This window comes from Pseudorasbora parva, chromosome 17 (assembly GCF_024679245.1).
Source record: "Pseudorasbora parva isolate DD20220531a chromosome 17, ASM2467924v1, whole genome shotgun sequence".
NCBI classification, from domain to species: Eukaryota; Metazoa; Chordata; class Actinopteri; order Cypriniformes; family Gobionidae; genus Pseudorasbora; species Pseudorasbora parva.
The window spans coordinates 41,837,032-41,864,649 of NC_090188.1; the positions used below are offsets into that span (position 1 = coordinate 41,837,032).

Sequence of the window (27,618 nt, forward strand, 5' to 3'; positions counted from 1 at the left end):
AGAGGAAGAAGAGGAAGAATGAATCACACTGGCGTCAGAAGAAATCAGAGGCTATATCGATAGTAACATTTGACGGGGATAAAGACAGAGAAATGGGTCAAATCTGTAACTGTGGCTGTAGTGTAGGGGTAAGGCGCATGTCATCAAGTTTTGACGCAACTCGATCAGAGGTTCGAATCCGCCTTTTGCCACACTTTCTCTACTCCCTTTTCCCATCACATATCAGAAAGGCATTTATTTTCAAAAAGAATTGAGAAAATATTAGAAAAGTGGAAATAAAGCATCTAACGTGTGTTTATTAATAAGTGTTTCTCGGTTAGAGAGTGTGGCAAAAGGCGGATTCGAACCGCTGATCAAATTTGCGTCAAAACTTGATGACATGCACCTTACCACTACACTACAGCCACAGTTAAGGACTAGACCCATTTCTCTGTCTTTATCCCCGTCTAACAGACGCACAGTACATCCACTAAGAAGACCCCGGCAAACAGAAAGTGTGCCCGAACGACTTACAGTCTTGTTCAAAATAATAGCAGTACAATGTGACTAACCAGAATAATCAAGGTTTTTAGTATATTTTTTATTGCTACGTGGCAAACAAGTTACCAGTAGGTTCAGTAGATTGTCAGAAAACAAACAAGACCCAGCATTCATGATATGCACGCTCTTAAGGCTGTGCAATTGGGCAATTAGTTGAAAGGGGTGGGTTCAAAAAAAATAGCAGTGTCTACCTTTGACTGTACAAACTCAAAACTATTTTGTACAAACATTTTTTTTCTGGGATTTAGCAATCCTGTGAATCACTAAACTAATATTTAGTTGTATGACCACAGTTTTTTAAAACTGCTTGACATCTGTGTGGCATGGAGTCAACCAACTTGTCGCACCTCTCAGCTGTTATTCCACTCCATGATTCTTTAACAACATTCCACAATTCATTCACATTTCTTGGTTTTGCTTCAGAAACAGCATTTTTGATATCACCCCACAAGTTCTCAATTGGATTAAGGTCTGGAGATTGGGCTGGCCACTCCATAACATTCATTTTGTTGGTTTGGAACCAAGACTTTGCCCGTTTACTAGTGTGTTTTGGGTCATTGTCTTGTTGAAACAACCGTTTTAAGGGCATGTCCTCTTCAGCATAGGGCAACATGACCTCTTCAAGTCACTGCATGAAAAGTGGGATTTTCGTCAGTAAGCGGCACTGTAGATTGTCGTGGAAGATCAGGTTTACGACTGTACACGGCAGTTTGCAGGCGACACCGAAAACTGCCGTGAATTGTCAGAAATTGACGTGGGCCTTGCTTGGCAGTTGTCCCCCCCAAGACCCCCTTTCCCTTAACTCCAGGGGAGGCTTTAACATGTAAATGAACATGCTGTGAGCTATACAAATGCAAATCAGGGTAGCAGGAGTTTTAACCCATGTGACATTTTTCTAAAAGGTATTAACTTCCTTCTAAGATAATCTCCAGATAGATCAGGCTCAGTATAGCCTAATTGTAAAATCGTAAAATCTTAAACTTAAGCTTGAATTTTTATATTTGATGAAAGTATTCTAGATTATTTATTGTGTGTCATTTGCAATCAGTCCCCGTGAATTCCAATCACCGCAACTTTTACCAATCATTGCGGTCTCCTGCTAATAAGCGGCGTCATACATCAGCAAACTTTATATATCATATATCATTGCCTGTCAAAATTAACGTGTTAACGCAAATTAATTTTAACGGCACTACATATATATATATATATATATATATATATATATATATATATGTATATGTATATGTATATATATATATATATTATATATATATATATATATATATATATATATATATATATATATATATATATATATACATACACATATTATACATTGACATTAACTTTTTTGCTCACCGGCCACCGTGGCTAGTGGTTTTCCAAAGTTACTAGCCACTCAGCATTTTCACTGGCCACAATTTTGCTGTTTGGAAATTACATTGTATATGTTTAAAGTTGACTTTGGCATATATAAATTACTTGATTTTGAATCATTTTACTTTATTTAGAAGATTTAAAACCCTTTCAAACTTTCAAATGCAGAATGACCCCCCAAATCTTGTATATCAGCTGGGATGTGCAGGTGGGCAAGGGGTGGGCAATATAATATATTATAATAGAATATAATAGGCTTATATGAGAAAGGTAATATGACAGGATTTGAGTTATTTTAGTTAGGATATATATATATATATATATATATATATATATATATATATATATATATATATATATATATATATATATATATATATATATATATATATATATATTAAAAAATACCCTAAGCAAATTACAAAAACAATAGTTATTAAAAATAAAATAAAATTCCGATACTAATACGACACAATGTAATTTATTGAATGTAATTGTCATTGGATACGACTTTCATCGAAAAGAATGTAACAAAATGTGGGCGTGGTCTGTGTTGTGAAATGAAACCACATTAAAAATTCCCTTAAACTGCGTTTGAAACATACAGCAAAGCAGCGACAGAGGAAAACACAGAGCCTGATATTATGCAAACATTTACCAATAATGTGGAAAGCGTTTTAAATCTGTTCAGTGGAAAATCCGCTGTGACGAATCTGTCCTCGTCTAACATCTGCTGTAAATCCAGGTAAAACTAGCTGCGTGCACGCGCCCGTCCCCAGATAACATGATCCCCAGTTGATCCGTAACACCGGCGGGAAGAAACAGCTGAATGCAATCAGTGGGCTATCTCGTCAGCTTGCTCAGTTTGCTGCCGATTTTAACGAGCAGTTAACTTTAGTAATCTCCAGGTTGCTGTCCATAGATGATAGGTTGCTTGCTTTGGAGTCAAAAAACTGTGTGGAAGATACTTACTTTAAGAAGAGAAGACGAGTGCCTAAGAGAAGACCAGTCCTAAGATTGCGGTAAGACTGTTATCTAAGCTAAAGTAACCTAAAGCAAAGCTTTTTAAGTAGCACAAGCTGAAATTAGCCTTGTAAAAGAACAAATGTAAGTTGCTTTATAAAAGTGTTTTCTTTTTCTGGTCATTTTACAGGAAGCAGTACGCCGTCTTCACAACTTCGCCATAACACTCATTTAATTGTTTTCCAGCTGCATGTAAGACAGAGAGACAGTACGCAGGAGCTTCAGGTACAAACATCCAGTTCTTGAAAAGCTGTGAAGAGTTCAACTCGGAGTCGATTGAGAAGAAAGAGGGTAAGATTTATTAGATTAGATCCGTTTTTGGTCAGTGTGACTATTTTTCAGGTGCATTTTACGCAGTAAATCGCGCAATACTGATTGTCTTTATTGTTTGTTTTTACAGCTGCTACAAGCAAGAAAGAGTGTGTTAGCTGAGGATGAGGTGGGCCTTTGGAAGTGCGCTACCATAGACCTGATGTCTGATGAGGAAGACGGCATCGTTCGCGCGGTGTCTGGATGGACTGTTTGACCAGCCAGGAGCTCGCCGAGCTCTGTGCCACGCTGCAATCGAGATTAGAGGCGATTCCAAAGAACAGGGCAACGCACGACAGACGTCTGAAAAATGGACTTAAAACAGACAGAATGGCGCTAGTTACCTACAGCTCTGAAGCGGAAAACAGAGACTTTCATGGTGCTGTAGGATTTTGGGCTTCTCGTGAGCTTCCTATTGTTGTGTGGGCAGATCTCAAACGTTTTGCATTTGGTTGTGTGTTTGTGTTTGTTCTAATAAAGCTCTTTCTTTGAATAAACTGCACGTCCCTGGCATATTTTCCTTTCCTCAATAAATGAATGTCCTTGATGGTTATAATAGCGTAATCCATAGGATAACAATGACATGAATATAAAACATAATAGCATATCACATGAATATGAATATATACAATTAAAAAATAATATGCAAATCATAATTTTATATATATTTGTGTAAAATTATTATAATTTGGGGGTTTAAATTTATTAATTTATTACCCAGGTTGACCAATAGTAACAGATCTGCCAACCAATCACGAGTGATATTTCTTGTTGCAATGTAGTAGTTTCAACCAATACTGAGTGAGGAAATTCAAGCCATTCCGGCAAGGCGCCGCCCAAAGCTGCTATTCATATGCTAATTAGAGCCATTAGCGCCGGCGCCAGCATGCCTCCGCAAGCTCCACATACGTCATGGTTCGTTTCCGTCAATATGTGGCACAGACGAACGCGACGTTCACAGGCTGTAAACTGACGTTAATTGTCGAAAATCAGGGAGATTTCCGGCCGTTTACGGGGACGAAAATCCCACTTTTCATGCAGTGAGTATTTTAACATATGCAAACTGATCCTTGATCCCTGGTATGCGATAAATAGGCCCAACACCATAGTAGGAGAAACATGCCCATATCATGATGCTTGCACCTCCATGCTTCACTGTCTTCACTGTGTACTGTGGCTTGAATTCAGAGTTTGGGGGTCGTCTCACAAACTGCCTGTGGCCCTTGGACCCAAAAAGAACAATTTTACTCTCATCAGTCCACAAAATGTTCCTCCATTTCTCTTTAGGCCAGTTGATGTTTTCTTTGGCAAATTGTAACCTCTTCTGCACATGCCTTTTTTTTAACAGAGGGACTTTGCGGGGGATTCTTGAAAATAGATTAGCTTCACACAGACGTCTTCTAACTGTCACAGTACTTACAGGTAACTCCAGACTGTCTTTGATCATCCTGGAGGTGATCATTGGCTGAGCCTTTGCCATTCTGGTTATTCTTCTATCCATTTTGATGGTTGTCTTCCGTTTTCTTCCACATCTCTCTGGTTTTGCTCTCCATTTTAAGGCATTGGAGATCATTTTAGCTGAACAGCCTATCATTTTTTGCACCTCTTTATAGGTTTTCCCCTCTCTAATCAACTTTTTAATCAAAGTACGCTGTTCTTCTGAACAATGTCTTGAACGACCCATTTTCCTCAGCTTTCAAATGCATGTTCAACAAGTGTTGGCTTCATCCTTAAATAGGGGCCACCTGATTCACACCTGTTTCTTCACAAAATTGATGACCTCAGTGATTGAATGCCACACTGCTATTTTTTTGAACACACCCCTTTCAACTAATTCAACTAATTGCCCAATTGCACAGCCTTAAGAGCGTGCATATCATGAATGCTGGGTCTCATTTGTTTTCTGACAATCTACTGAACCTACTGGTAACTTGTTTGCCACGTAGCAATAAAAAAATATACGAAAAACCTTGATTATTCTGGTTAGTCACATTGTACTGCTATTATTTTGAACAATACTGTATTTCATTGGAGGCAACGAGATTTGCAAGAGTACTTTTCTGTTTCTTATGGAGTGTGTTTCCATAAACACCAAAGTTTGTTGTTTTGTGTTCATTCTAAGAACACACACACACGTTATCTCATGTTTAGACATTCCCATACCTGCCTATTGTTCTTAACTGTCGTTTTACCTTAATATTTTGGGTGTTGAAACTTGCCAAGCTGTGCTGCAACTGCCATGTAAGAGGCATTGTAAGTCACAAAGACGTTTTTGTTCGCAATTTCCCATTCGTCTACAACATTGTGCTTAAGTTCAATATTCCCACCTTCAATATAGAACGCAAGCCGCAAGCTTCCACTTATGAGTAAAGTAGTATTCTGTAATGGTTGCCTGAGATTCTGTTGCAGTTAATGTCCATACATCACATGTTGTAGCCACCCTGCTTAGTGATTAAGATCTGAGTTTTAAGCCGAGTTCACAATGCCCGATTTTAGCCCCAATTTTAGCCCCGATTTTAGCCCCGATTTTGACTTGCCGACAGGTTTTGCGAAATCGCCAACAGATGCCCGAGATCATAGACAAATTGGTGCTCGTGCACGCGAGTGCCAATCACGCAGTGTGAATGATCAAAGACGCGATCAGAGAGAATCGCCGACTAGTCGCCAACACCTGTGAGATATTTGGCAGCTAAATATCTGGAGCTGTCTGCGATTCAAACTCCTGCTGTGAGAAATTAGTTCTGACTGAAAATTACACCGACAGCCAATGAGAGAGTGAGATACAGCGGGAGGTTCAGGGAGGAGTTATAGAGCATAATATCAGTATTTTAATAGATATATTTACAATTTTATCAAACAGAAACAAAGCTCAAACATTTGCACATCCAGCCTCGGTAGCAGCACATTACAAAATTATTTATTTACCTCAAACTCTCTTTGCAGAACACAATCCTTGCTCCCCCTGTCTCTCCAACAATTTCCTTCACCATAATCTTTTTTATTTTTCTTCACAAATCAGCGCATAGACAATTTGGAGAAAACATTCTGCAGTTTATCATTTTTAATAACAATTCCAATTCTCGCGCGAGAACTCAGTTCTGATGCACGTGTGATCTCGCGTTGTTTACTTGTCACATCGCACGTGTGTTTAGTTGGGGAGAGAGAGAGAGAGAGAGAGAGAGAGAGAGAGAGAGAGAGAGAGAGAGAGAGAGAGAGAGAGAGAGAGAGATGTCTCCTGTATAGTCACACAGTGTGAACCCCTCTGTGGCCGATCCATCGGTCAGTGTGAACACAGCAGTGTCTGAATGTTACCCCAGATAGTCATGCAGTGTGAAAAGAGCAGTGACCCGACCAGTTAGAAAATCGTGCAGTCTGAACTCGGCTTTAGTCTCACTGTAGAGTGTGTGTATCACTGTCTCAATGAGTGGCTCAACCACATGTAACACTGTGCGAATTATCCACAACGGAGAAAGGAAGCAAATTCTTGGCTGAGTAACTGAGTAATTTGTGTCGCACTTTTGAGATTTTGGTGGAAGCTTTGATACTTGCTCGAGGGTCCTTTGAGTGAAACTGGCTGCGATCAGGACAGAAGGTGGTTTCTCCAGCTGGGTGGAATTGAATGATATGTTTCTTCATGTTAATTGTGTTCCTGAAATATTTGAATTTGGTGCGATACACTTTGCATATATGCTCTTGTCAATAGCACCTTTCCCTTTTCGCTTCATCCTCACAACAGCAATATATATATATATATATATATATATATATATATATATATATATATATATATATATATATATATATAAATATTTTTTATTTTTTATTTTTTATTTTTTTGAGAATCGATTCAGAATCGCAATGCATCGTTTTTTTTTTTCTTCTTTCTCGCAGTGGGAGTGTAACAGTACTAGGGTCGACTCCAGGGCGAAGTTGAGCTTTGTCGTATGCTCTGGTATGGGCTTTGTGACAGGCTTGGGCACCAGGTCCGCTGTGGGCTCTGCTCTGGCTGACTGTCCATGATGTCTGTGGTTGATGACTGGCAGCTAGCTAGGTTTACATTGACAGGCGATATCTTCCCATACACTTAGACAAGCGGCTTCTGAAGGCAAAAGGGCTGATGATGTCTAAGGAAGGCACCCTTTTATACTCACAGGCGCTCTATGTGACGTCATAGGGCTGTCATCTGCCAATAAAATGGTATTTCCACACATGCTTCACACTCTGGTCATGCCTGAGATGCGATCCAAAAGCGTCAATGTTATGGCGCAGCGTTGATTTCCATTAAAAGGGAACAATGCAAATCAAACAAGAACAAAACTGATACAAAAGTTCATACCCAGATCAGACATGACATTGTCCTTCTATATCTCCAATAATACTGTATGTCTTAGTAAGATTATATGTAAATGCTAGTTTTATGATCAAAATCTTTTTATTGTGGAAGGCAAAACATATAATGTAATCCAATGCAGACTGAGAGATGAACGAAAAAATGTTCCTCAAAAGCCTGATGTGTCATATTTGATATTCATAACATGACTTTCCTAAAAATGATATGGTATGGATAATCAAATAAGTGATCAATAAAGTTTGCACAGCAAAAACACACGTAAACCACAATCTGAAGGTCTATCAATCAGATGAGAGAAGGCATGAGGTAGATTGTACTACAGGTAAAAGGATTTTCAGTAAAGTTTTGATCATGTTAATCATTTGGAGGTTTTAGAAAGTCATGCCTCAAATATGATGTAGTAGGCTTTATATGGTTAAGTAAATTCTTTAAAAAACACACAAAAAACCCCAAACAAACAACAAAAAAAAAAAAAAAAAAAAAAAAAAAAAAACATAAATTTGTGTCAAACTGACATTTTTTTGTCTTCTGGGTGGGCGAGGGTAGCTGAGCTCATAGAGTTGGGCCTTCTCAAATACGTGAAAGAACTCACTCAAAAACGACCAAAGGAAACGTTAGAGGGTAGAACAAAGCACAGGGGAAATATTTAGCCCCGTCACATTTGAATTATTCCTCTTTACTCTGAGGTATTGAGGGTCCTGCATTATAGTTTTCCAGCATCACACGTTGGAAATGAGTGTTATAATGTAAGAACATTATGTGGCTGTAGCAGCAGTTCGGCAGACATCATTTGTTGTGTTACATTAAAAATAGAGGAGCGAAGCTATAATAGGCAGTGCTGTGTTGATGGCTACCAGCCACTGAAAAATAATCCCTCCGGTTATGCTTCTTAACTCTAATGTCCATGAAATTTCTCTGAAAGGGCACATGAGGGTAGATGGTAAATGTGCCAACGAGAAGGTCAGGAATGAGGATGGTAGGTCCCTCTTCTGGCATAGAGTCTTTCTGGCCCTGAGTGAAATTCTGGCAATTTATTTTGTCCCCCTTTCTTTTCTGTGGATGCTCTGAAGTGGAACACAGCGATGATACAAATGTGTTTCTCTTTTAAGAGGAGATTTTATGGATTGGCGGCTGCGTTTGGGACCTGACAGGTCACTTTTTCAATCTACAGTGTTTCTAATCACTACAAACAAATTGTCTCTTTAATTTAATTTGTACTTTGCAATGTGGTGTATTTTTGTTTGAAACAGGATATTTGATTGGGAAAAAATGATGATCTATTATCTATTAATTAGTAGTTCTTTGATGTGGTATCCTTTGGCGGCAAAATTTTGTGGACGACCTATCCTTCCTATGGTAATCTGTGCAATTTGAGAGTTTTAGATGAGGGGTAAAAAGGTCCCCAAGCAGATTTAATTTTTGTTCAAGTTGGTCACATGAATATGCCATACTGACCAACAAAAAGCTGTTTGGCTTGAAAGTGATTTCTGTGGGAGCTGTGCTACATGCATCCATAACCTATTGACAATGGGCTGTTTTTGCCAACAACATTCTTGTTGAATTAATACATTTACAGTACATACCAGAATGGAGCTACCTAAAGCATGTTATTGGCCTCTCACACAGTAACGATGATGTCAGCCGAAAATAGAGTCATTACAGAGGTGGTACAAGTAATTATTGTATTATTTTAATTTAAGATTATGAAGATGGGCTGTTTTTCTTTGGAGTAACGTGTACAGAAGAACTTTTCACAATAATACCAGAAATATACATACAGAAATAGCTCTTTTTATCCAATAATTGAATCAGGATCATGACTGCAAATAGCAAACCATTCAAAATAAATTCTAAACACTGTGCTAAAAATGGGTTGATTCTAGAAGTGCTTTTGTAAGGAAGGCAAGGCCACATTCAAAGTCTCCCCAGGAATCAGTGTTTTGATTCTCCATCCTGTGCCTTTTTGCGTTATCACATCCTGTGAACCGTGCCATTCTGCATTCCTCTCCACACAAAACCTCTCAGCCCAGACCCGGCTGTCTCAACATGAGAGATGGTGGCGATGGGATCACAATTTTTGCAGAAGGATGACGTATTTCAGCAGCGATGGTGATGTGTGCAGATGATGAGTGTTATGTGCTCTCTGCTTTGAAGGAAAGAAAAAAAGACGGTGATGTGTGAAAACCTGAAAGGAATATTTTACTTCAAAATTATAATTGTTTTCATCATTTACTTTTTCTTTTGTAAGAATCTTCAGAAGATATCAGATTTATTTATTTTTTTAAATCAAGGAAAATTCTCCAAAAAAAGGATAAAAAAACAATAAAGTGGTCCTAGAATGCCCCTTTTTACAAGATGTCTCTGATGCCCTCAGAGTGTGTATGTGAAGTTTTAGCTCAAAATTCCGCAGAGATAATTTATGACATGTTAAAATTGTCATTTTTTGGAGGGGACGAAAAATTAGAAGTTTTTGTGTGTGTCCCTTTAAATGCAAATTAGCTGTTTTACCCGGCCCCCTATCAAGAATAGGGCGGAGCTTCAAGGGCTTGTGTTAGCAGCTCTGATTAACTCACGCAAACACATGCTGCATCCCAATTCGCCTACTTATACTACGTCCTAAAAGTATGTACTCTTTTTGTGAAGAAAAGGTACCGTATTTTCCGGACTATAAGTCGCTCCGGAGTATAAGTCGCATCAGTCAAAAAATGCGTCATGACGCGGAAAAAAACATATATACGTCGCACTGGACTATAAGTCGCATTAGGGCAGAGCTGGAGCCGCGCGCATGCGAGCACGCGAGCACCCGCGCGCGCATGCGACCACCTGCTCGCGTGCACTCGCTCGTGCCCGCTTCACTGCATAACCCGAGCAGAAGAAAGAAAGTTTGAAGTGAGTGAGAAACTTGTAAGGGACTGGCGAAAAGCAGAGGTTACTTTAATTGTGATGAAGAAGAAAAAGAAATCTACTTGCGGACTGTAAGCAAGATGGCCAGAGCTAAAGGAACGAGTCCACAGAGGCTTGAACTCTCTGCCGGGAGAGGCTCTGCCGCGCGAGACGAACGCTGTGAGAATCGTTCTCCGCTGCATGTTTTACTACATGCTGTTTGTATTTTGCAGAATAAGATTTTCTTTATGGGAGCATTTTGTTTGTGTTCAGTCTTTCTAAGTTGTTGTGTATAAGTAAATATTAGGCTACAGGAGCAGCATAGAGCGCATTCTCGCGGCTATATGTTTATTCTTGTCAGTCAGTATGAATTAAATTTGATATATAAGTCGCACCTGACTATAAGTCGCAGGACCAGCCAAACTATGAAAAAAAGTGCGACTTATAGTCCGGAAAATACGGTATATACTTTTGAGTGTGTAGCAGAAAAGTATGCAAGCTTCGGGACATACTACTTCGCCATCTTTAACGGATTCTGTCGCTTAGTTACGTGCATCCGTCACCGTTTATCTGCTCTTACAATCATCGTCAGATTCGTCACAGTTCAAATCCTCCACATTCAGATTAATCTCCTGCCGTATCTGAGAGAAATGTAGCCGCTCGTTGATCTACGATTCGTGGGTCTTTAATGCAGAGACTCTCCTCGTGTGTTTGCAGTTTAAATATAATGATGCATTTAAAAGTTAATGGCCAAATGTGTCATTAAAAAAGTTCACAATGCTGCTGCAGGTGAAATATAATGTGGACCACACTGAATAAATATATTTTTGTCAGATTAAATACTGATAATTGGTCACTCAAACCCCTTTATCTAAACTTCTCTACTTAATGTCGAACTCGCACATCCGTCATGTTTGTAGTTTTTTAACGCTTTTTATCCGCGTTTGTAGTTCTAATCGAATCCTCGTCCAACTCGCAATGGGTTGTGGGCAATATCAGCCGTTAGAGTGCCCATCGATTCATACTTCGAATTCGGACCGGAAATAGTAAACCATCCGGGAATCTTTGGAATACTCTTTTCAACATACTACGATTTGGGACACACTAATTCTATTTTCGAATACTATTTAGGATGGATAGCATGCGAATTGGGATGCAGGGACACACTGAAAATGCCAGAAACTGTTTAGCCTTTTATGTTCAAAACGTAGTCGGATAATGATGGAGAGACTCAAGAAGAAGAGACTACATGTAGAAGGAGACAGGATGCTTCTGAATAGTTAGTTCATGAATGTTTATGGCTGATGTGAAGTTACTATATTCAAGTCATTGATTGGCATGTTCTGTCATGATAATCTATAAATCATCATTTGTGTGGGAACTGTTGTAAGATCATTCACAGCCAGAGAATATCTCCTGCATGAAGATAGAACTGTTACAAGTGTGTGTCTAGTGCAGCAGAGATGAGGAGATCCAGGACTTCCAAACAATCAGATAGGCTTTATTAGACAAACTCTAAGAACAGAACACCAAACACTAAGAACATAACAGTAATGACGGACAAGGAGTGCAGGGAGTGAGTCCACTATAAAGGAGTGCTGATGACGAGGACCAGGTGCAGGGAATCCGGGGAGAGCGGTGCTGCGTTCCACTCCACTTTAAGACACTTGCAAACTTCCCTAAGTACTTCCCCTTGGGGGAATCCCCGCCGCCATTTTGAAGTGCGTTCCACTTCGTGAAGTGGACAAGGGAAGTTTGTATGGACAGACCCTTGCTCCCTCGATTTTGACCGAGTGAGCGAGTCTACTTCATATGTACACTTCAGGCAGCTTCATATACCACAATGCAACGCGATTGTGACATCACCACATATCACGTTTAATTTACCCCACCACAAACAACTATAACTATTTTTAAAAACATTTAAAACAACCCAAACACATCCATATACATATAGAATGCTGCATTAAACAATTTCGTAAAGGTAAAAAATAAATAATATATCAACTGCATAGTGGATTCCAAGTGATCAAGGGCTTAGGGCGTTCCAGTTCAGTCCATTTGCAAAGTTCCCGCCAGTAGTGGGCTCTCATGCAACGTAGGCATGACGCACATCCGAGTGAACGAGACGGAGGGAAGTTTGCGAGTGAAGGGCATGATAAAAACCAACTGGAACACAGCAATGGAGAGCTAATGAGGAAGTGCGATCAGGCGCGGGACAGGGAGGATCATGGGAAATGGAGTCCGGGAACAGGGGTGACATGTAACAAGAACAGGTATAGTTTTGTTTAATTAAGTTATAACTTGTGTTGTCATCTTGTTTTATGACATGCTGTTGCTTTTTGTGTTATGTATTGCAATAAATGTGAAAAAGACGGTTGTGCCAGCTTTAGCAGACTCCTAAATGTTCTCTAATACAACAACTCTTCCTCTTCTCAACATGGTCTTTGTTGCGTGTTCCAGGGGCGGGGTTTATGTAAATGTTAGGGTTAGTGATACCAGCTGTTTGTTGTAGTCCTTAAAAAGCGATTTCTTTAAAAGAAAATATATCAGTTAGCTTTGAACTGTGAGTGTTGTAACTTTGCAGATGTTTATGCTCAAACAGCAACATTACACACTAACTAAAGTCATAATCAATCACCCCTTTAAGCCTTCTTAGTAAAAGTTCATGCTGTGGTGTTTCCAGTTTGGTTTGCCGTCCTGTCTCATGTGGCCAATTGCCATCTACCATCACACTTTCCCATGCCAAGACTCAAAAGGCTGGTGAGCCCACACGTGAGGAAGTGGCTCGGGCAACCAAGATGCCTTAGCAGCTTAGGCCTGTATGAGAACAAAGCCCTCTCTCTACCTATATCAAGCCTTGTGGAGGAGTGTAAATGTGCCAAACCTAGACTGGAGATGACACCAAAGAACTCCTGTGACCCTTTTATAAGAGACACTGTGCCGACCCTAGAAACTAGGAAGGAAGGGGATCCAGTTTGGCAGTAGCAAAAGTGACAGCGAGACATCTCAGACACCGAGACATTGTGGGACTTGGTTTGGGAACAACAACGCCCACATGGCAAAAGGCTACAGCAGTGGATCTCAAACTTCTGCCTCCCCCCTCTCTTCCACTTAGACAGGAGTCACCCCTTTTTCAGTAAAGGGACAATATATGCCCCCTTAGATAAAAAAGTTCCAGGGCATTTTTTTTCCAACTTTTATAAATACTTTTATAAAATAAATAATGCTTTAAATAAAATAAAATAAAATAAAAAGTTCAACAGAGAAATATGCAGTGATGGTAAAAAATAAGTGATTCTTTTGATTCACGACTTCACACTTACAAATATCAGATAGGCTACAATAAAACATATAACATATGTGTATTTGGCATGCTGTCCAAGGGGAGGACTTCAAGCTCTGATTTTTTGGCCCAAATGCAATGAGTACTCTCCTCGAATATCTCTGGTTAGGATAGTAACCAGGCGAGCGTGAGGAGTGGCGGGATGCAGAAAACCGTTGAGGAACGTAGATGAGTCGACTATGTATGTAAGTATAGCCTTATCTCTTGCTGGTTGGTTACGCAATTTGAACGAGCTCCTCCCGAACATTGTTAATAAATCATCATTTATTAAATTAAAACCGCCAGTAGGTGGCAGCAAGTCACTGTCTTAATGAGTTTGTCATCAAGCCATTCATTCATTCATTCTGTAACAAAGCAAGTGGCTGTATTTATGCAGATTAGTTCATGAGACACAACTGTGTACTGCACTTCTGCTGTGGCTTTAGATCACTGTAAAATAAAAATAAAATAATGCAAATCTCCAATTGAAAATTTTACAATACTGTGTTTAAAAGGAAAATCACTTAATATTACCCTTTCATTTGTTGAACTGTTGTATACAATCAATTTTACATTTGCAATTGTGTGGATATTTGGGAAACATTTCATTCGTGTATTATATATGATCAATATTAAAAACAGGAACTCGGACAGGTTATGTTTTTGCAGTGAAGAGAGTTTGAATCTTAAATGGATCTCTCGTCACAGTCTGTGTTTGTTCTTCATGCTAGTAAGTGCTAAAACATCACTTTCACAAAGGTACATTGTTGAGACCAGCAGTAATGTAGTGTGATTTGCTAAGGCAGCATATTCTTCATGCAACCGATCATATGCACGCTGCTTGTGCTGATGCAGTCAGTTTTGACCAAAATTAGGTAATTTGATTGGATGTCATTACAACATTTTACCTGCTAGAAATACATGCTCCATTTGAATGCCATTTTAAGGTGGGGTTAAATGAACAACACAATTTGTTTGAGTACCCTCTCGGTCACTTCACATACACTGTAAAAATGCTGTAAAAAAGGGCCAAATTTTGATAGTAACATGCTGTTTTCTAATAAAACAGTAATATACTGTAGACAACAATGCATTCTGGCTAATAGTTGTCATTTGCGAGTAAATAGCCAACAGGAATATAACAGCCCTCGAAGGTGCTCCAAATCACACCCTATACCCTCAATCACTATTCCCTACACTAGTTCACTAATATAGTCCTCTTGATAGAGTGAGCGAAAAGAAGTGAGTGAATTCAGACTCTGATGAACACCTGCTGTTATCACTGAAGGAAAGAGAAACATGAGCAGAAACAGGTTGATTTAATCAACTGAAGATAAAAGAAGACATTACATCTCTGAAGTTCTCAGCAGAGGATTAAACAACTCCACAAACAGCATTACCAGCTTCACACATTACTAACCAGACTGACTTTATTTCTGTCAGACGTCTACAGAAGCTCTTATTGAGAATTAACAGATGTTGTTTTATTGCGTCTTTTGACGTTATCATTATAGTGATCAGTGTTTGCTTTAGTTGGGCTCTTGTACCTTGACATAATGACATTCGTTTTTCTCTTCCGCTCTAACTGTGTGTTTTAAATTCATTTGTTAAAGCCAAGAGAAAATGTACACAGATGATGTTGATTATTTATTAATGGTCTGATTCACTGAGCTCCTTCAGAGTCTAATCTATAATGATATAGATGATGTTTTATTTCATTTTTATGATATCCCAATCATTTTTCAGCATGAGATTCATCAGTGTTGCAACAACCAGATAATTTACAGGACATGAAAACAGTTTGAGCACCAATATCATTTAAACTCACATAGATATCAAAAATCGGCATATGAATTTAAACAATGGTGGCAATCAAAAGCTTCATTCTGCAATGCATGCTGGGAACCGGCATTGTACAAAAATCGAACATTACTCCCAGCATGCATTGTGGCATGAATAAATTATGCTGCTGAATAGTCTGGTTATTTTCTTTAATTCTTACTATTTACCTGGTGTTGTTTTTGTGTTGACTTTTAGTAGTGTGTTTTGTGATGTTCAGAGTTGACCTGTTCATCTTTTTTATTGACTGTCACCATTGTTGAGATTCATATACTGATTCTTCATGTCTATGTGAGTATAGATGACACTGTAGTTCAAACTATTTTTGTAAATCCTTAGTTCATAAATCTTTCCTAACTGATTTCTAATCACGGCTTTGGCAAAGTAAAAAAGGGTAACATTATATGTATTTTTAAAAGAATGGGTTTGCTTAGGGAATAGGCACTGGATGGGATTAACGAACCAAGCATTCTATTATGCTAAAGTCACAAGCAAAAAATAACCAATAACATCTGAGCACAATTTTTTTTTTTTTTCTTTTTTTTTTTTTTGCTACAACTAATGTGTCTAAGAAATACACAGTTACAGCAGCCAAAGGAAACCTATCATTAAAAAGTCAAGGGTCAAGAGACCAACACTAATCACCATAATGGTCACCATTTTCAATAAAACATCTACACCTAAAGATCTGTTCATTTTCAATAAGAGCATCTGTAAATGTATAACAGACATAAAGTCAGTCTGGCTAGTCTGGGGATTTGTTTAATTCTACTCTGCTGAGATCTTTAAATCTTCTTTTATCTTCAGTGGATTTCATCTAAAGCTGTGGCTGAAGTCAGTTGTAGTTATTGTGTTTCTCTTTCATTCAGTGATTCTGCTTGTTAACAGCAGGTGCTCATCACTAATTCTCAATTATCATTTTATGAATCTCTTATTTATCTTATAAATTTCAACAATGCTTCAATTACTCTAACACTGTTGTGTGGACAAATTTAAGTGTTCATTTAAAACAAAACATTTTGCTATGGGGTTAACCTGATAACCGTCACGAGGACGAGGACGTGCTGAAACTCTCTTTGCTTAAATTAGCTCAAAATTACTATCAGATGTAAGTAATTACCTTGACAAACTATACATCATTAAAAAGATCTAAGACTAAAGTTTAATTTTGTTACCTCTGTTTTATTCTCAAAGTCTTATAATGACCGTAATGTGTTAATATGTGCCAGGAGTTATGAATATGATCTTGGGCGTCGCTACCTTTTGATTGTAATATGCGCGTCATTTGCTCCCATTCATAAAATACTCCTCTTTGGTCGTCATGAAGACAATCGACAAAACAACTTCCCTCAGGGTTTTTACTTCAAATGTGTGCAGATGTGGAGAAATATTGATAGATTCTCACATGTTTGAGTCAAATTTCTATACAGAGAAGTATTATTTATTCAATCTTTATCCAAAATCCGCGGATGTGTGATTATGAGCGCAGTATACTGTGATATGCTGTGTTTTCAATTCATTCTGGCAGCCGGAGGGCGCTGGAAAGCTGTACTACTGAAAATTCACCCCATGTGGAACACATGAAGAACAGACACACCATGTGACATTCAGGAAGTATCTGACATGACCAAAACAACTTTCTAGTGATCGTTAGATCACTATTTTATGCAGATAGACACGTTTTAAGACAATAAACACACAATCGCGGCAATATATGGTTGGTCTGTGTTCTTTATGCCATGTTGGGTGGTTTCATAATAGATGATATTTATAATGCAATGCTATTCCACATAGCTTTTAGCATTGTATATTTTCTGTCAGATTTTTTGACCCGAAGCCACATGAGATCACATATTTTTATATAAAACACTCGACTTATAAATTATAAAGTGATATGAAGCAAGTTTTGAATAAAACATGATTTTAATCGTATAAATTGTTGTTTTGCTGGTGTGCTAAGCTAACATGCTAGCTTGCCCTAGATGCACCTGCCACTGAGTAAATACTTAATTTTTATGAACATTTTCTAAATGTAAAACTACTGAAATGCTTATTTGGACGAAATGCATTCAATAGAGTCTCAGTGAGGGTAAAGTGAGAGGTTTGATTTAGAAATGAGGTTTGAATAGAACAGTTTGAATAGAGAATCGTTAGTAATTATAATGCAGACAAAATAATAATAATTAGAGCCATAACCAGTCCGCAGAAGTGTGAATGTGTGCCGGGGAGACAAACTGAATGGGGCAGTTTGCACCTCTAAACAATAGAGGCAAAATAGAGAATGAAAGCTGAGAAGACATGGCAATAAACATCAGTTGATATTTTAGAGATATCTCAAAATAAAATCACATGAAACGATCTTGTAAAACATTTAATAAAATTCAGAGTTTTAGACTGATCATCTTCAGATCTGAAATATAACATGGTCAGACTTGTGGCTTTAGCTGTAGTGCATTTCTAGATTTCTCCAAGGCCCACTTCAATTTTATTTTCATAAAGATATTTCATACAAATAAATTTCTAATAACTTTACAAAACTTTGAAGCTTATTATAGCTTTTTTTTTATAATAAAAAATATTATCATTTTGACTTTACAGTAAACTGCCAGGTGTCTGCTTTCAAATGAGACCATAATTATGCTTTTAGTGCAAAGGATTCACAAACTGTATTTGTTTTAGTCTGAGTATACATTTCTTAGGATTTTTTCAAAATTTAGAAATCAGCTTAACAGGTTAAAAGGGTTAAAGGGATTAGATGAATAAAAAAAAACCCAGAGCGAAATTTAAATTAACGGTAGTACTGTAAAAAAAACACAATTTACTGGCAATCAAGCACTTTTAGAAAACTACCGACCGGTATCCCTTCTGCCTTTCATTGCAAAGACCCTTGAGCGAGTGGTGTTCAATCAACTCTCTATGTTTCTTGAACGGGACAACCTCCTAGACAACAACCAATCCGGCTTCAAAAGCGGCCATTCGAACGAGACTGCCTTGCTCTCTGTAACTGAGGCACTGAGACTGGCAAAAGCAGCTTCCAAATCCTCAGTGCTCATTCTGCTGGATCTGTCTGCTGCTTTTGACACAGTTAACCACCAGATCCTCCTGTCAACACTTAAGAGGACGGGGATCTCAGGATCTGCTCTCCAGTGGTTCAGGTCTTACCTCTCTGGTAGGTCCTACAGGGTGTCATGGAGAGGTGTAGTGTCTAAGTCACATCATCTAGCTACTGGGGTTCCACAGGGCTCAGTCCTTGGACCATTTCTCTTCTCCATCTACATGTCATCATTAGGTTCTGTCATTCAGAAACATGGCTTCTCCTATCACTGCTATGCTGATGACACTCAACTCTACTTCTCATTTCAACCAGATGATCCTACAGTCAGTGTTCGTATCGCTGCCTGTCTGACAGACATTTCTGACTGGATGAAAGAGCATCATCTTAAACTCAATCTTGCAAAGACAGAATTACTTGTTTTCTCAACCAACCCAGCACTTCATCAAAATTTCTCCATTCAGCTTGGTTCATCGACCATAACTCCATCAAGGACAGCAAGAAACCTTGGAGTTGTGATTGATGACCAGTTAAACTTCACTGACCACATTACTGCAACAGCCCGGTCCTGCAGATTTGCTTTATACAACATTAGAAAGATTAGACCCTTCCTATCAGAACAGGCTGCACAACTCCTGGTTCAAGCTCTTGTTCTCTCCAGACTGGACTATTGTAATGCTCTTCTGGCTGGGCTTCCAGCATGCACTATCAAACCCTTGCAGCTGATCCAGAATGCAGCGGCGAGAGTGGTCTTTAATGAGCCAAAGAGAGCGCATGTTACGCCTCTCTTCATCAAACTGCACTGGTTGCCAATGGCTGCTCGCATCAAATTCAAGGCACTAGTTATCGCCTACAAAACAACCACTGGCTCTGCACCAATATACCTAAATTCACTTGCTCAGACTTACACACCCTCCAGAAGATTGCGTTCTGCGAGCGAGCGGCGCCTCGTGGTTCCATCCCAAAGAGGCATGAAATCACTCTCACGGACATTTTCCTGGACCGTTCCCACCTGGTAGAATGACCTGCCGATCTCAATTCGTGCTGCCGAGTCTGTAGCCATTCTTAAAAAACATCTTAAGACACATCTTTTCCAATTGCACCTGACCAATACAGAATAGCACTTACTGATCACCACAGCAACGACCAAAAGCGCACACTCCTGGATCATATCTACGTCTCTCATCCGGATTTGTGCCTTCAGGCGGGTATGTTACATAGTTATCATAACTATCAGAATCCAGTGTTCTGTATATTGCGTACGTGAGTTTTTGTTGTAGATGGCTATTGCTGCGTGTTTAGCTAGAATACAAAACCAACCCATTGGGCCACTGAATCTGCATTAACGACAACAGCTGGGGCAACAGCCTTAGTCCTAATGGGTTGTTATCATAGCTATCAAAATCCAGTGTTCGGCACTTTGCGGACGTGAGTTTTTGTTGTAGATGTCTGTCTTTAAAAAAAAAAAAAAAAAAATTGTTGTGTATTGTGCTAATTAATTGAGATTTCTTACAGCTCTTACAGGTTTTTGGCCTTGTCTGTTCCGTTGCTTCTATTACTCTCCCCTTTTTTGTAAGTCGCTTTGGATAAAAGCGTCTGCTAAATGATTAAATGTAAATGTAAATGCAATCAGAGCTGCCAGTAAATGTCCATAAAATCAAGGAACAAAACAGTAATATACTGTAAAATGTAAAGATTTAGATATTTTCACTGAAATATTAAGTTAATAGAAAAAAAAAGCTGTGCAAAGTCAACTGATAACGGAGAGTAAAATTAGCTGTTTTTATGTGTTGTTGCACAGGATGATATAGAAGAGATCTTTTAGTTTAAATAATTGTTTCTGTGGGTCACCATTGTGCTGAAGAGTAGAGCCTGTGCTTCAATCCAGGATAAGCAGAGAGACACTGGTGATATGCTGCTTGTTGCTTTATCTAAAGGGTTACTTCAGCTATTAGCATATGGCTTTCTATCAGTAGAAACCCTGGAGTTTATTCGAATGATCGTGCTTCCAAATAAGATAAGCTTCCAAAGGCATGAACTGAAAACACGGCAGACTGAACATGCGCTGTGAATGTATACCACTGACGCGTTTATCTCAGCTCACATCATGAGAGCTCATTCAGCTCATTCATGACTGTGAATGTAATCTGTCTCCTGCAGTGTTAGTGCTGTGACACTCCCCCAGTGGCTAAATCACATTATATTGAACAGACACGTTAAGTTTTCAATTATAGTGTCTGTTCTCCAACTGAACTGATTTTGTGAAAAAGAACACAAAGGGGAAAGTGATCCAGTCACAGTAAACCAGTAGCGGTGGCTATGAGAATGGCCTCGTAGGGCAGTAAAGCATTCTGGGAATTGTAGTCTTTCATCCCCATGAGCCAAAAATACATTTTCTGTCTTATCTCAGTCGAGAAGGGACCAAATTAAAAAATATAATTTCACATTTCTATTACATTAATGACCCAGTTTAAATACAGATTCATCTTCCCAGCACTGAAGTACGCCTTTAAAGGTAGTAACTGTGTTTGCTTATGCAGCTCTGAGTTTGTTGAGTAATTTATCACATGTGTGCTATTGCTAACGATGAACAGCAAAGATTGAAGTTAAAGTCATGTTTTTAATTATTTCACTTCTACACATTACACGTTTGCAGCTTATATTAAGAAATGGGGGTGTGCATTGGCACTGCCTTCACGATTCGATTATGATTCACCAGGTAACGATTCGATTCAATTCGATTCTACGATGCATTGTGATGCATCAAAATTCTACTGCACACAAAGCAAATTTTTCATCAGTCATGATGCAATACAAGCAGATATTAAACAACAGATTGTATTGGCTGCTATGTGTCTCCTGTATCTTTGACATAAAAGTTATTAAATAAAATAAAATGTAATTAAATAAAATTAAATAAAATGCAATTAACCCTTAAATGCATGACTGTTTCACCAAACATTCTTACATATTCAGGTCGTTAGCGACCCGGATCTATATTTAACAGGGATAGACCTCTACCTGTCGTGATAATATATAAAACTCCTGATTTTAGAGTAACAGCTACAGAAGAATAAAATAAAACCTATTTCGTTACCTTTTGGAGCTTGGAAGGGTTCAGTTTGAGCAGATGTTTAATACCATCATCATCTGTCCTCGTCAGAGTTTACCAGTAGATTCAGCATCTGCGTCATATTCGCGATCTCGAGAATATTCTCCAAACTCATTTTCAACGTCTTCAAAATCAATATTTTGATCACTGACAGCTTCTTGACCACATCCATCATCAAGAGACAGTGACACTAACATATGATTGTGTTTAGTACTTGCTCTCTGAAGTAAATCACTAACCCATTTCAAGTTTTGCAGATTATAATTATTGTTTCGTTTTCTGTCAGAGGTAACTATGAGTGAAACGTCACTTCATCATTGGGTATCAGACATTGCCACCTTGTGGAATAAAGGGGAATTGCACATAATCGATTATGGCACTTTGCCGCATCGATGCTGAATCGTTCATGCCCCGCATCGCGATGCATCGCCGAATCGATTATTGTTGACACCCCTATTAAGAAATGTTCCTTTTTTCCTCAAAAAGAAATAACTTTACTGTACAAACACAGAATAAATACTAGTTTTGAAATGAAAACAGTTTGAAGCAGTTTTACAAATGTAAAGAGTTACCTTTTAATGGTATCAGAATATTAACATATTGTAAAAAAGAAGAGCTGTAAATTAATATCAGAGGGGTGTACATTAACAGTACATTGCTGGCAACCACAGCTGCCAGTAGATTACAGTTATTTTACAGCCAATTTTTTTATAGTGTACCCCAGTTTGAGAACCACTGGGCTACACCATATGAACAGCAACCCCTAGTGGTATAGGATGTGCTCGGCCTGGAGGAAGCAGCCAGATGTGTAAAAGCCCAACAAGGCTGCTGGATGAGGTGGAAGGGCCTAGAGCGACGTAAAATCACAAGATCTGTGGAACTGAACAGGTAAAGTTTCATGGGCAGGGCCACATATGATGTGCTGCCCTCTCCAACAAACCTACATCTTTGGTATGGAAAGTTCTTAACACACAGCTTAACACACAGCTTAACACACAGAAGGTAAACTTGGCAGGAAGACCAAGTATTGAGGTGCTTGGCCTCAGCACTAGAGGGCAAGATAATATCAGGCAATGCCATTTCTTTGGAAGCTCAGACTGCCTTCCAACAATTAACAGCTTTTATCCGGGAAGGAGAGAAACAGCGGACCAAGCCTTCATGTCCTGACTCTTGCCCGCTGAATACAGCAAGGAACTGACAAGTGTGTGTCAACCTAAACCAGAGACTAATCTTCCCATCTAGAATTGCAGAGACAAACCTGCACTCAGGCCTGGTTCTCTGGTCTAACTCTTGCCGTTGAGTCTTTATTGTGGAACTGAAAGTCCCTTCAGAGGAGGGTATTGAGGAAGCTTATGAAAGGAAGAAGCTGCAGCATGGCAGCTGAAGTAGTGAAGCGGGACTGGAAGGTGAAGGTGTGTCCTGTGGAGGTGGGCTGCTAAAGGAAGTGGGCATCAGAGGGATATTTCTTTTTAGACAATTCACACCAGGAGTAGGAGCAGCACATGAGCTTCATGCAGGAGTGTGTGAGCAGTAAAGCGGGGGTTTTAGCGCCAAGTCTATTTTTTTCTGCACTGTAAAACCTAACAGTGAAATTCACTAAATGAAATAAGTTCATTTTACTTAATGTTACCAAAAAAGTTAATTCAACTTAACAAATATGTGTGATGTTAACTCAAAAATGTATTATTGTAAGCAAACCTCAATCTAAATAAGTTACTAAAACTTTTTAACTCTAATGGTTTAAGTTACAGATATTTATTTAATCTAGTATTTTACATCTATAGCCAATTAAATAACTACATTTACATTTTACATTTATGCATTTGGCAGACGCTTTTATCCAAAGCGACTTACATTGTATTCAAGGTACACATTTTACATTTTTGTCAAGTCTTGCTTTCCCTGGGAATCGAACCCATGACCTTGGCGTTGCGCCATGCTCTACTCATTGAGCTACAGGAAAGACTAAAAGCTGATAAAATAAATAAATAAACAATAGTATATACATTAATCTACCTCATATTAAGCCTACAGTCTTACATTAAGCTCTTTTAAAGTCATTACATTTAGTCATGTCAAAGTATCATCCCAGTGAGTTTCCGAGGTAACAAAAACCGCACCATTTTCCCTCCTTCAGTCCAGTCACAGCAGGACGGCTCGCGCTACAGTCAAGAAAAACAAAAGGTAAGCGTTTCAAACTTATTTATTCATATTTCGCTCATGTTTGAACGTTTTCAGTGTTATTTTCGTAACTCTTTTATGTTTATCCGAAGATTAACCAGCTCAGTAATGTTGTGTGTAAAGTTAGCCAGCAAACAATCTAACATTAGGAGCAAATGCGCTATTGCACCAGTGTTATCAACGGTAATGTACACGTTTGGAGTTAATTATGCTGTTTTACACTGCAGTTTGTCAGCGGGGAATTAAAAAATATATGTTTGTGCTTTCTCACAGTCGGACAGATAAACGCTGGCTTTTGAGACAGTTGGTCATCTTTCCATGTCTCTCGTCTCGTGCCACAGTGACGTTAACTAACTTATGTTAAAGCAAAAGGTAACGTTAATGCAAACTCACGCATTCCTTATATTACAACCGTTTTAAATGTATTGTTAATCGAATTCGAGTTTCCTCTATCATATGTGATGCTAGTTAATTTGACTAAAGCAGCTGAAGCTCCGGGGTGAACAAAGTGACTTGAGGAGCATTTTAGATCCTGTTTTGCTAACGTTAGATAAAATTTTAAACTGTTATTTGTTTCTCATGACGTTTTCTCATTTGAAACTCACACTAACACATTGTTGCCATGCTTTTAAATCTTTTCAGAGCAAAGACGAAGGTGCAATGGCAGCAACGTGGCTACAATTCTATGAGTAAGTAAGTTAGAATTAACATTGAACAAATCAATGGAATTTTGTAACGTTACTGTGCAAAATGCAAATGATAACGTTATGAACAGTTACATAATGTTCATACAAATATAAGTTTGTTCTTCAATTTAAATTTTTGAATGAATTGCTATTTTTGCAAACGTAATTATGACCATAAATGTCTTTTAGCACAACTTGTAAGTCTTCTGAAGCAATATGATTTTTTAAAAAGGCTTAAAGTCCAAAGTCCAGTCTGTCTATCATTCAAAGTCATGTTGTATTGCTTCAGGAGAATACTGGTCAAGTCTTGAAAGTTGTTGTTATAGTCGGCTTTCCTAATATAAACAGAAACATTTCGTGTGTTATATTTTCACTGGCAGTTATCCTGAAGTTGCCTTGGGTTTGTAAAGGTGTAAGGTAATTGGAAATGCTAGATTTGCAGTGGTTGAAAGAAGTCTTGTCATGAATCATAAAAAAAACTACGATCCTGGCAGGTCTGTTACTATTTAAAAGGAAGAGTCAGGAGATGTTTTCAAGACATGTCAAAACTACATTACATTTATTTAGCAACATGTTAACCTTTCATCTGCCACCAGCATAAATGCATGGTGTGGTTACAGTGACTGATAGTTGATCATTCAAGTTGTCTTAAATGTATAGTCCACTTGCCAATACAAATTCAGTCATGATTCATAAATTACCAACCCTCATATTGTTCCAAACACATAAGAATTTTATTAATCTGTCCATTGAAAATCTAGTCTTCAAAACGTTTAATTTAGGCTTTCATTAGCATATACATTGAGCACAGCAAAAGCTTATTTGACACATAATAAACCAATCTCAGCTCAAGCTTAAAGGAATCGTTCACCCTGATTTACTCCCCCCCTCAAGTCCTCCTTGGTGTAAATGACATTCTTCTTTCAGACGAATACAATCAGAGTTATATTAATACGTGTCCTGGCTCGCCCAAGCTTTATAATGGCAGTGAATGGCAGCCCAAAATTTGTAGCCCAAAAAAGTGCATCCATCCATTTTAAAAGTGCTCCACACGGCTCCGGGGGAATAATAAAGGCCTTCTGAATTAAATCGATGGGTTTGTGTAAGAAAAATATCCTCTCGTGATTCAAAACGCTTGTGCAACGCCCGACATCATCGTCACATCATTTATGTTTTTTACGCTGCGTCCGCCGTCAACGCCGTGGCTGTTATGCTTTTTTACGCTATATCCGACGTCATCGTTGCGCCCGAAACTAGTTATTTTCTTATTTTATAACGAGTTAAATATGGATATTTTTCTTATATAAACCCATCGATTCACTTCGGAAGTACTTTATTAACCCTCCAGAGTCATATGGATTACTTTTATAATGAATAGATGCACTTTTTTGGCTTCAAATTTTGGACAGCCATTTACTGCCATTATAATGCTTGGATTAACCAGGACATTTATCAATACTGCTCTGATTATATTAATCTGAAAGAAGAACGTAATTTACACCAAGGATGTCTTGCCATTATCCATTTAAAATTTGTTAATCAAATCTGTCTTGTTTCACTTTGTCTACACCGGATGTGAGCAGCGCGACAGGACAAAAGAGCCCCTTATAGTCCGTTATGTTGTCTACACTGGATGCGGCGTGATGTGAGCGACAAATCTTTGACAGTAAACTGTTGCCTTTTTCTATTTATGACATACTGACATGAAAAACAAATGTTTTGCAATGTGTGCATTATCGCTTGAATTCAATTCAATTCAATTCGTCATTCAATTCAAGGTCTAGAACATTCGGCTGATACACCCCTGAAAATGTTTTTCCCCCAATTAAACCTTGCTGACAAACAACTTAACATCTTTACAAAATTGAACTACAGGGTTTTAAATAAGCACACGCCCAATGAAATCAACAATAATCCGTTCCTTATAACAACGTTTTTTTTTTATGAAAATTGAAATATGGTGTCTGCCCTGACAAGGGTTATTTTTATATGTGGTGACATACAAACTTTTTTTCCAATGCATATAGAAAAAGGAGCTTGACCAGGTGCAGAAGCCAACAGTCACCATCCTTACTGTCGAGGAGGAAGAGGGAACGTTACCTTTAAACCCACTGGATGCTTTGATTGTCTTTAAAGATGAGGTGGTGATGTCTGCCAAGTCTTCGGTCAGTGCAATACACTTAGAGTACATTAAAGATCATACAGTGCTTTTGCTTTTTGAGGAAACGTACCTTTTTACATAATTTTTATTATTTTATATGTTTGGTTATTTAAATGTTATGACTTTTTTAAACATGTTTGTGCTGTTTTATTTGGTGAAAAAGTCTAATATTTTTTGTCTAGTTATATTTGTGAACATATGGCATACTGTATTTATGATGTAAATGTTATATTTTAATAAATTACTTAAAAATACCCTCCTGTTCTGTCTTCATTTTGTACCAATGTTAGCTTGTGCTTAGTCTTATGTAACTTAATCACTTTGAGTTTGATGAACTTAAACCATTTGCCGCAATCTGTTTCCTAAAACCATTTAAGTAACCATGTAGTTGTTAAGACTTAGTTAGATTTGTTACCTGAATTCAAACTGAATTAATAAAATTAACTTAAAATCTTTAAGTTCAGTTTACTCTTAATAATTGATCAACACAACACTAAAATATAAGTTTTAACACTTAAACAACACTAAAATATGAGTTAATTTAACTCAATGTATATGAGTTTTCAGTACTCATACTTAATGGTTTTAAAACTTAATTGGTTTGAAGCAATCGGTTTCCTCAAATGGTTTGAGTTACCGTAACTTGTTGGGTTTTACAGTGTGTGCTGCTGACGCTCAATTAAAGTTAAAGCACACTTTTGATGGACAAAATAAATAGGATTTCACAAAAAAGTGCTCAAAATGCACATAATAAGCATGTCTAGTGTGTTTTAATA

General features: G+C 38.2%; 1 long non-coding RNA gene across 1 annotated transcript; it reads left to right on the top strand.

Moving 5' to 3' along the window:
* The first annotated feature begins 23,473 nt into the window (after positions 1-23,473).
* LOC137045237 (uncharacterized) lies at positions 23,474-27,102 on the top strand. Its single transcript, XR_010898725.1, has 3 exons — positions 23,474-24,367; positions 24,638-24,684; positions 26,709-27,102. It is a non-coding gene; the product is annotated as an uncharacterized lncRNA (long non-coding RNA).
* Positions 27,103-27,618: the final 516 nt, after the last annotated feature.